The sequence below is a fragment of the Mesoplodon mirus genome (assembly GCF_964341445.2).
Source record: "Mesoplodon mirus genome assembly, chromosome: X".
NCBI classification, from domain to species: Eukaryota; Metazoa; Chordata; class Mammalia; order Artiodactyla; family Ziphiidae; genus Mesoplodon; species Mesoplodon mirus.
The window spans coordinates 80,525,569-80,534,372 of NC_138981.1; positions in this window are offsets into that span (position 1 = coordinate 80,525,569).

Consider the following 8,804-nt stretch of genomic DNA (forward strand, 5'->3'; position numbering starts at 1 on the left):
TTTGCCTATTTTATGCAGGGTTTGTCATATATGGCCTTTATTATGTAGAAGAAAGTTCCCTCTATGCCTACTTTATGCAGGGTTTTTATCATAAATGGGTGTTGAATTTTGTCGAAAGCTTTCTCTGCATCTATTGAGATGATCATATGGTTTTTCTCCTTCAATTTGTTAATATGGTGTATCACATTGATTGATTTGTGTATATTGAAGAATCCTTGCATTCCTGGAATAAACCCCACTTGATCATGGTGTATGATCCTTTTAATGTGCTCTTGGATTCTGTTTGTTAGTATTTTGTTGAGGATATTTGCATCTATGTTCATCAGTGATATTGGCCTCTAGTTTTCTTTCTTTGTGACATCCTTGCCTGGTTTTGGTATCAAGGTGATGGTGGCCTAGTAAAATGAGTTTGGGAGTGCTCCTCCCTCTGCTATATTTTGGAAGCGTTTGAGAAGGATAGGTGTTAGCTCTTCTCTAAATGTTTGATAGAATTCGCCTGTGAAGCCATCTGGTCCTGGGCTTTTGTTTGTTGGAAGATTTTTTATCACAGTTTCAATTTCAGTGCTTGTGATTGGTCTATTCATATTTTCTATTTCTTCCTGATTCAGTCTTGGCAGGTTGTGCATTTCTAAGAATTTGTCCATTTCTTCCAGGTTGTCCATTTTATTGGCATAGAGTTGCTTGTAGTAATCTCTCATGATCTTTTGTAATTCTGCAGTGGCAGTTGTTACTTCTCCTTTTTCATTTCTAATTCTATTGATTTGAGTCTTCTCCCTTTTTTTCTTGATGAGTCTGGCTAATGGTTTGTCAATTTTGTTTATCTTCTCAAAGAACCAGCTTTTAGTTTTATTGATCTTTGCTATTGTATCCTTCATTTCTTTTTCATTTATTTCTGATCTGATCTTTCTGATTTCTATCCTTCTGCTAACTTTGGGGTTTTTTTGTTCTTCTTTCCCTAATTGCTTTAGGTGCAGGGTCAGGTTGTTTACTCGACATGTTTCCTGTTTCTTAAGGTGGGATTGTATTGGTATAAAAATCCCCCTTATAACTGCTTTTGCTGCATCCCATAGGTTTTGGGTCGTCGTGTCTCCATTGTCATTTGTTTCTAGGTATTTTTTTATTTCCTCTTTGATTTCTTCAGTGATCACTTTTTTATTGAGTAGTGTATTGTTTAGCCTCCATGTGTTTGTATTTTTTACAGATCTTTTCCTGTAATTGATGTCTAGTCTCATAGCATTGTTGTCGGAAAAGATACTTGATACAATTTCAATTTTCTTAAATTTACCAAGGCTTGATTTGTGACCCAAGATATGATCTATCCTGGAGCATGTTCCATGAGCACTTGAGAAAAATGTGTATTCTCTTGTTTTTGGGTGGAATGTCCGATAAATATCAATTAAGTCCATCTTGTTTAATGTATCATTTAAAGCTTGTGTTTCCTTATTTATTTTCATTTTGTATGATCTGTCCATTGGTGAAAGTGGGGTGTTAAAGTCCCCTAGTATTAGTGTGTTACTGTCAATTTCCCCTTTTATGGCTGTTAGTATTTGCCTTATGTATTGAGGTGCTCATATGTTGGGTGCATAAATATTTACAATTGTTATATCTTCTTCTTGGATCGATCCCTTTATCATTATGTAGTGTCCTTCTTTGTCTCTTCTAATAGTCTTTATTTTAAAGTCTATTATTTCTGATATAAGAATTGTTACTCCAGATTTCTTTTGATTTCCATTTGCATGGAATATCTTTTTCCATCCCCTTACTTTCAATCTGTATGTGTCTCTAGGTCTGAAGTGGGTCTCTTGTAGGCAGCATATATATGGGTCTTGTTTTTGTATCCATTCAGCCAATCTGTGTCTTTTGGTGGGAACATTTTGTCCATTTACATTTAAGGTTATTATTGATATGTATATTCATATTCCCATTTCCTTAATTGCTTTGGGTTCATTTTTGTAGGTATATTCCTTCTGTCGTGCTTCCTGCCTAGAGAAGTTCCTTTAGCATTTGTTGTAAAGCTGGTTTGGTGGTGCTGAACTCTCTCAGCTTTTGCTTGTCTGTAAACGTTTTAATTTCTCCATCAAATCTGAATGAGATCCTTGCTGGGTAGAGTAATCTTGGTTGCAGGTTGTTCTCCTTCATCACTTTAATTATGTCCTGCCACTCCCTTCTGGCTTGTAGATTTTCTTCTGAGAGATCAGCTGTTAACCTGATGGGGATTCCCTTGTGTGTTATTTGTTTTTTTTCCCTTGCTGCTTTTAATATGATTTCTTTGTGTTTAATTTTTGACAGTTTGATTAATATGTGTCTTGGTGTATTTCTCCATGGATTTATTCTGCATGGGACTCTCTGTTCCTCCTGGACTTGATTACCTATTTCGTTTCCCATATTAGGGAAATTTTCAACTATAATCTCTTCAAATATTTTCTCAGTCCCTTTCTTTTTCTCTTCTTCTGGAACCCCTATAATTCGAATGTTGGTGCGTTTAATGTTGTCCTAGTGGTCTCTAAGACTGTCCTCTGTTCTTTTCGTTCTTTTTTCTTTATTTTGCTCTGCATCACTTATTTCCACTATTTTATCTTCCACCTCACTTATCCGTTCTTCTGCCTCAGTTATTCTGCTATTGATCCCATCTAGAGTATTTTTCATTTCATTTATTGTGTTTTTAATCGATTCTTGATTCATCTTTAGTTCTTCTAGGTCCTTGTTAACTGTTTCTTGCATTTTTTCTATTCTATTTCCAAGATTTTGGAACTTGGAAATAGAATCTTGGATCATCTTTACAATCATTATTCTGAATTCTTTTTCAGGTAGACTGCCTATTACCTCTTCATTTGTTAGGTCTGGTAGGTTTTTATCTTGCTCCGTCACCTGCTGTGTGTTTTTCTGTCTTCTCATTTTGCTTATGTTACTGTGTTTGGGGTCTCCTTTTTGCAGGCTGCAGATTCGTAGTTCCCGTTGTTTTTGGTGTCTGTCCCCTGTGGCTAAGTTTGTTTCAGTAGGTTGTGTAGGCTTCCTGGTGGGGGGGACTAGTGCCTGAGTTCTGGTGTTTGAGGCTCGATCTTGTCTTTCTGGTGGTCAGGTCCACGTCTGGTGGTGTGTTTTGGGGTGCCTGTGGCCTTATTATGTTTTTAGGCAGCCTCTCTGCTAATGGGTGGGGTTGTGTTCCTGTCTTGCTAGTTGCTTGGCATAGGGTGACCAGCACTGTAGCTTGCTGGTCGTTGACTGAAGCTGGGTGCTGGTGTTGAGATTGAGATCTCTGGGAGATTTTCGCCACTTGATATTATGTGGAGCTTGGAGGTCTCTTGTGGACCCGTGTCCTGACGTTGGCTCTCCCACTTCAGAGACACAGCACTGACTCCTGGATGCAGCACCAAGAGCCTTTCATCTATCTGGCTCAGAATAAAAGGGAGAAAAAGTAGAAAGAAAGAATTAGTAGAAGAAAGAAAGAGAGAGAGAAAGAAAGGAAGAAGGAAAGAAAGGAAGGAAGGAAGGAAGGAAGAAAAAAGGAGGGAGGCAGGGAGGGAGGACGGAAAGAAAGAAAGAAAGAAAGGAGGGAGGGAGGAAGGAAAGAAAAAGAGTGAAAGGAAGAAGGGAGGGAGGGAGGTAAGAAAGAATGAAAGAGAGAAAGAAAGAAAGGAGCGGCAGAGGGAGGGAGGGAGGAAGGGACAGTAGGAAAAGAAGAAAGAGCAGGTAAAGTAAAATTGAATAATGTGTAAAATATAGTAGCATTATTAAAATTAAAAAGTAATTATTGAAAAAAAACGGACAGATAGAACCCTGGGACATATGGTGGAAGCAAAGCTATACAGAGAAAATCTCACACAGAAGCATACACAAACTCATTCACAAAAAAAGAGCAGGGGGAAAAATCGAAAATCTTGCTCTCAAAGTCCACCTCCTCAATTTGGGAAAATTTGTTGTAAAAAGAGGAAAACGGGGACAAGTCTGAAATCTTGCTCTCAAAGTCCACCTCCTTAATTTTGGATAATTCGTTGTAAAAAGAGGAAAAGGGGAAAAAGTCTTAAATCTTGTCCTCAAAGTCCACCTCCTCAATTTGGGATGATTCGCTGTCCATTCATGCACTCCACAGACGCAGGGCACATCAAGTGGACCGAGGAGCTTTAATCCGCTGCCTCCGAGGCTGCACAGAGATATTTCCCTGTCTCTTCTCTGCTCTCACAGCTCCCGGGTCTCAGCCTTGGACCTGGCCCCGCCTCTGTGCGTAGGTCTCCAGAGGGCGTCCGTTCTTCGCTCAGACAGGACGGGTTTAAAGGAGCCGCTGATTCGGGCACTCTGGCTCACTCAGGCAGAGGAGCGGGAGGGGTGCGCAGTGTGGGGTGGGCCTGCGTTGGCAGAGGCTGGTGTGATGTTGCACCAGCCCGAGGCGCTCCATGCGCTTTCCCGGGGAAGCCGTTCCTGGGTCCCGGGACCCCGGCAGTGGTGGGCAGCACAGGCTCCCCGGAAGGTGGGGTGGACAGTGACCTGCGCTCACACACAGGCCTTGTGGCGGCGGCAGCAACAACCCCAGCATCCCACGCCCGTCTCCGGGGTCCGCGCCTTTAGCCGCGGCTCACGCCCGTTTCTGGAGCTTCTTTAAGCAACGCTCTTAATGCCCTCTCCTCGCTCACCAGGAAACAAAAGGGAAGAAAAAGTCTCTTGCCTCTTCGGCAGCTCCAGACTTTTTCCCCAGACTCCCTCCAGGCTAGCCGTGGTGCACTAACCCCTTCAGGCTCTCTTCCTGCCGCCAGCCCCAGTCTTCTCCCTGCGCTACGACTGAAACCCGATACCCGAGCCTCAGCTCCCAGCCCCGCCCACCCCAGTGGCCTAGCAGACAAGCCTCTCGGGCTGGTGTATGCCTGAGGGCACTGATCCTCTGTGCCAGAATCTCTCCGCTTTGCCCTCCACACCCCTGTGGCTGCACTCTCCTCCGCTACTCCGAAGCTTTCCCCCTCCGCCACCAGCCGTCTCCGCCCGTGAAGGGGCTTCTAGTGTGTGGAAACCTTTCCTCCTTCACGGCTCCTTCCCACTGGTGCAGGTCCCATCCCTATCCTTTTGTCTCTGTTTATTCTTTTTTCTTTTGCCCTACCCAGGTATGTGGGGAGTTTCTTGCCTTTTGGGGGGTCTGAGGTCTTCTGTCAGCGTTCAGTAGGTGTTCTGTAGGAGTTGTTCCACGTGTAGATGAATTTCTGATGTATCTGTGGGGAGGAAGGTGATCTCCGCGTCTTACTCTTCCACCATCTTCCTCCGGGGTGTCAATGTAATTTTTAGATCTATTGAATTTCAGTTGTTACTGGTGATTATTATATTTTAAGTTCTACTTTAACCTGATGTTCGCAGTCTTAATCTTCCTCTTTTTTCTTTTTCTTTATTTTATTGAGAAAAAAAGCAATTGTGAAGAAAATATTGTCATCTTAGTTCATTTTTTGCCTCTGAATTATAAATGTTCTCACATAGCATCATCTTATACTCCCGTAATAATAAATATGGATTCTCTGATACTATTTTATATCCAACTAGTATACCTGAAGGATGAGAGGCTAAAAAGAAAGTATAGAAGAGAAATGAGCATTTTTTTCTTAAAGAAAGTACTAATTGTTATATTACTATGAATATGAATATGGTTAATCAGTTCTATAGATTAAATGATAACTAAATTTTCTTTTATACACAAAGTTATAAAGTTAATTTGCTGTTTAAATTAAGAAAAAAAACACAATATGAGGAAGTATAACATTAAAATAATCCCACTTAACATACACTAAATATATGTTTGATAAATGAAACCAAAGAAAAAGTCACCAAGAAATGTCTATCACTTCCTAAATTAATTGATAAATGACCCAGGGAAAATAAAGCATATTTTATATACATGTATTTAAAATATATATATATATATGTAATATATAGTCAAATATTTTATTTTCCGTACAGTTAAATTGAAATTAAAATAATACAGTCAAGCTAGTATAAAGGTGTTACTAAGAATAATCCAATTAAAATATCCCTATAAAATGTATTAGTGCCTAAATAAATGTTCAAATAGATTAAATAAACAAATGTTCAACACTAGATTAAATTATATTAAATGAAAACCATATCATAGGCATCACACTTGTCAGATTTCTCTACCCTAATTTTTGTATGGATGAAAGTTTAGAGACAAAATATTGTGATGGCAAGATATCTGTATATAGGCCCAAATTCTCAAGATGTGTGGAGCACTTCACCTAATAATTTTTGCCCTGTATGAGCCCAAATTATAATCACTCTTTTGAGTTACTCATCTCTGGTTCCTCTCATTTGTACAAGAGTGATGTGCATGTTAATATCCTTCTTTTATTAGTCTGTCTTTTGTTAGTCCACTTACAGGACACAACTAGAGAACTTAAGTGGATAGTAGGATAATTTTTTTTCACCCCTACAAATACATGGTTGCTTGCTGTATTGTTATTCCTTGGAGATTGCATAAACCTTGCTGAATCAATTTTTACATTGGTGACTATAAAACATGGATTTTCAAACCCCCTCATTTCTTCTGTATTTATTAGCTGCCTTTCTTCTGAAAGAGTTCTATTCTTCCATCCTCCCCCTTTTGTTAGTGTCAATAATGGACTTATGGATTCTTTTATTATCCCATGTCTATTCACTCCATTACCACTATTCTTTTCTTAAACTTTAAAATAATTTTTAACCTCTTTATTTGGGAATAATGTAGACTTACAAAAGAGTTGCAAAGTAGTACAAAGAATACCCTTTACCAAGATTCTCAAAATATTGTATAGCCAACATCAGCAATAAGTGGATTAGGAGGTCCCTTGCATATATATCCCATTCAGCAACAATACTTTGGTAGCCATGCACAGAAAAAACTTGCTTTTGTGGGAGTTTTAGTATCCAAGTAGAAGATTATGAAACTTCAATAGAGTTCAAGAATTGGCTCCAGCCCTTCCCATCCACAATCCATGAGCACTCCTGCCAACACAGAGTGCCACTGGGAGGCATACTCATCAGTGCCCCCAGAGGCAGGCCAGCTGAACTTGGTCTGACAGCATATCCTGAAACAACCCTGTGACTTAGCTCTAGCATCCCTCTCCCGAGCTACAGTCTATGAATAGACTTGCCGGCCCAAGGGCCTATATGGAGAAAGGACTATCAGTGCCCCCAGATGTAAGTCTACCATACTAAGTCTGACTGCATACCTTGGAATCACCCTGTAACTAGGCTCTGGCCACTACTAGCTGTGACGAGGAAGCATTCCTGCCCAGTAAGGAGCCTGGTCAGTGACACCCACCAGTGTCTCCAGAGTCAGGTCTGAATACTTCAACCTCAGCTGTGGACCCTGAAGCAGCACAAGGACTCTAGTCCCTCTCAGCCATGATCTGGGGCCAGTCCTGCCTGCCCATGGACCCACCTGGTGACTGGGCAGAAGTCCACCCAGGGATCTGATGGGAGCCACACCTGTCCATGCAACTAGGAACAGGCAAGCTGTCTACAGTTCCAACTGTAGACTCTGAAGCAGATGCTTGTACTCATGCCACCCTTTTGAACAAGGTCCTGAAGGCAGTCCCATCCACCCAGAGACCAGATAGGATCCACACCATCTCAAGTCCTTGGTAACAAGCTCACCAACTGCAGACCCCAATGTGGATCCAGCAACAACCTCATGACCTGGCTCCAACCCAGCATGACTGATTTTGGAGGTAATCGCATTAGCCCAGGGAAAGTACAGGAGAAACACGTTACCTACCGAAGCAAGTCTAAAAAGACTAGAAGAGGTGTTTTGCTACTTCAAATGCACAGACATCAGTGCAATGTTACACAAATCAAGATGAATGAGGCAAATATGATACCACCAAAGGAAACAAATAAAGCTCCAGTGACTAACCCCAAAGAAATAGAGATCTATGAAATGTCTGGCAAAGAATTCAAAATAGTCATCTTAAAGTAACTCAATAAAATTCAAAATAGCACAAATAGACAACTAAACAAAATCAGGACATCAAAAATGAACAAAATGAGAAGTTTAGTAAAGAAATAGAAACCACAGAAATGAATCAAACAGAAATTCTGGAGCTAAAGCATACAATGACAAAACTAAAAAATTAAATAGAGAGCTTCAACAGCAGAATCTATCATTCAGAAGAAAAAAAAATCAGTGAACTTAAAGAGAGGTAATATGAAATTAGCCATTCAGAGGAACACAAATTAAAAAAGAATAAAAATGAGTAAAGAAAGTCTGTGTGAATTGTGGGACACAATCATGCCAACAAACATTTGCATATTGGGAGTTCCAAAAGAAGAGTAGAGAGGGAAGGGGGCAGAAAGCTTAGTTAAAGACATAATAGGTGAAAACTGCCCAAATCTTGGAAGAAATATGGACATCAAGGTCTAGGGAACTCAGAGATCCCCAAGCAAGATCAACCCAAAGAAGATTACCCTGAAACACATTAAAATCATGTTAAACATCAAAGTCAGAGAGAAGTTTTAAAGGAGTGGAATTTTCTGCAGAAAATTTGGAAACTGGAGGGAAAGAGACGATATATTCAAAGTTCTAAAAGAAGAAAAATAACTACTGACAAAGAATACTATATCTGGTAAAACTGAAATGAAGGAGATATAAAGACATTCCCAGACAAAAAAAGAGAGTTCGTCACCACTAGACTTATCGTACAAGAAATACTAATGATAGTGTTTCAAGTTGAAATGATGGGCTACTAATAACAATTTGAAAACATTGTTTTCAAAATAAAAGTATAAAACTCACTGGTAATGGTACAGTCATCCCTCTATATCTGCTGGTTCTG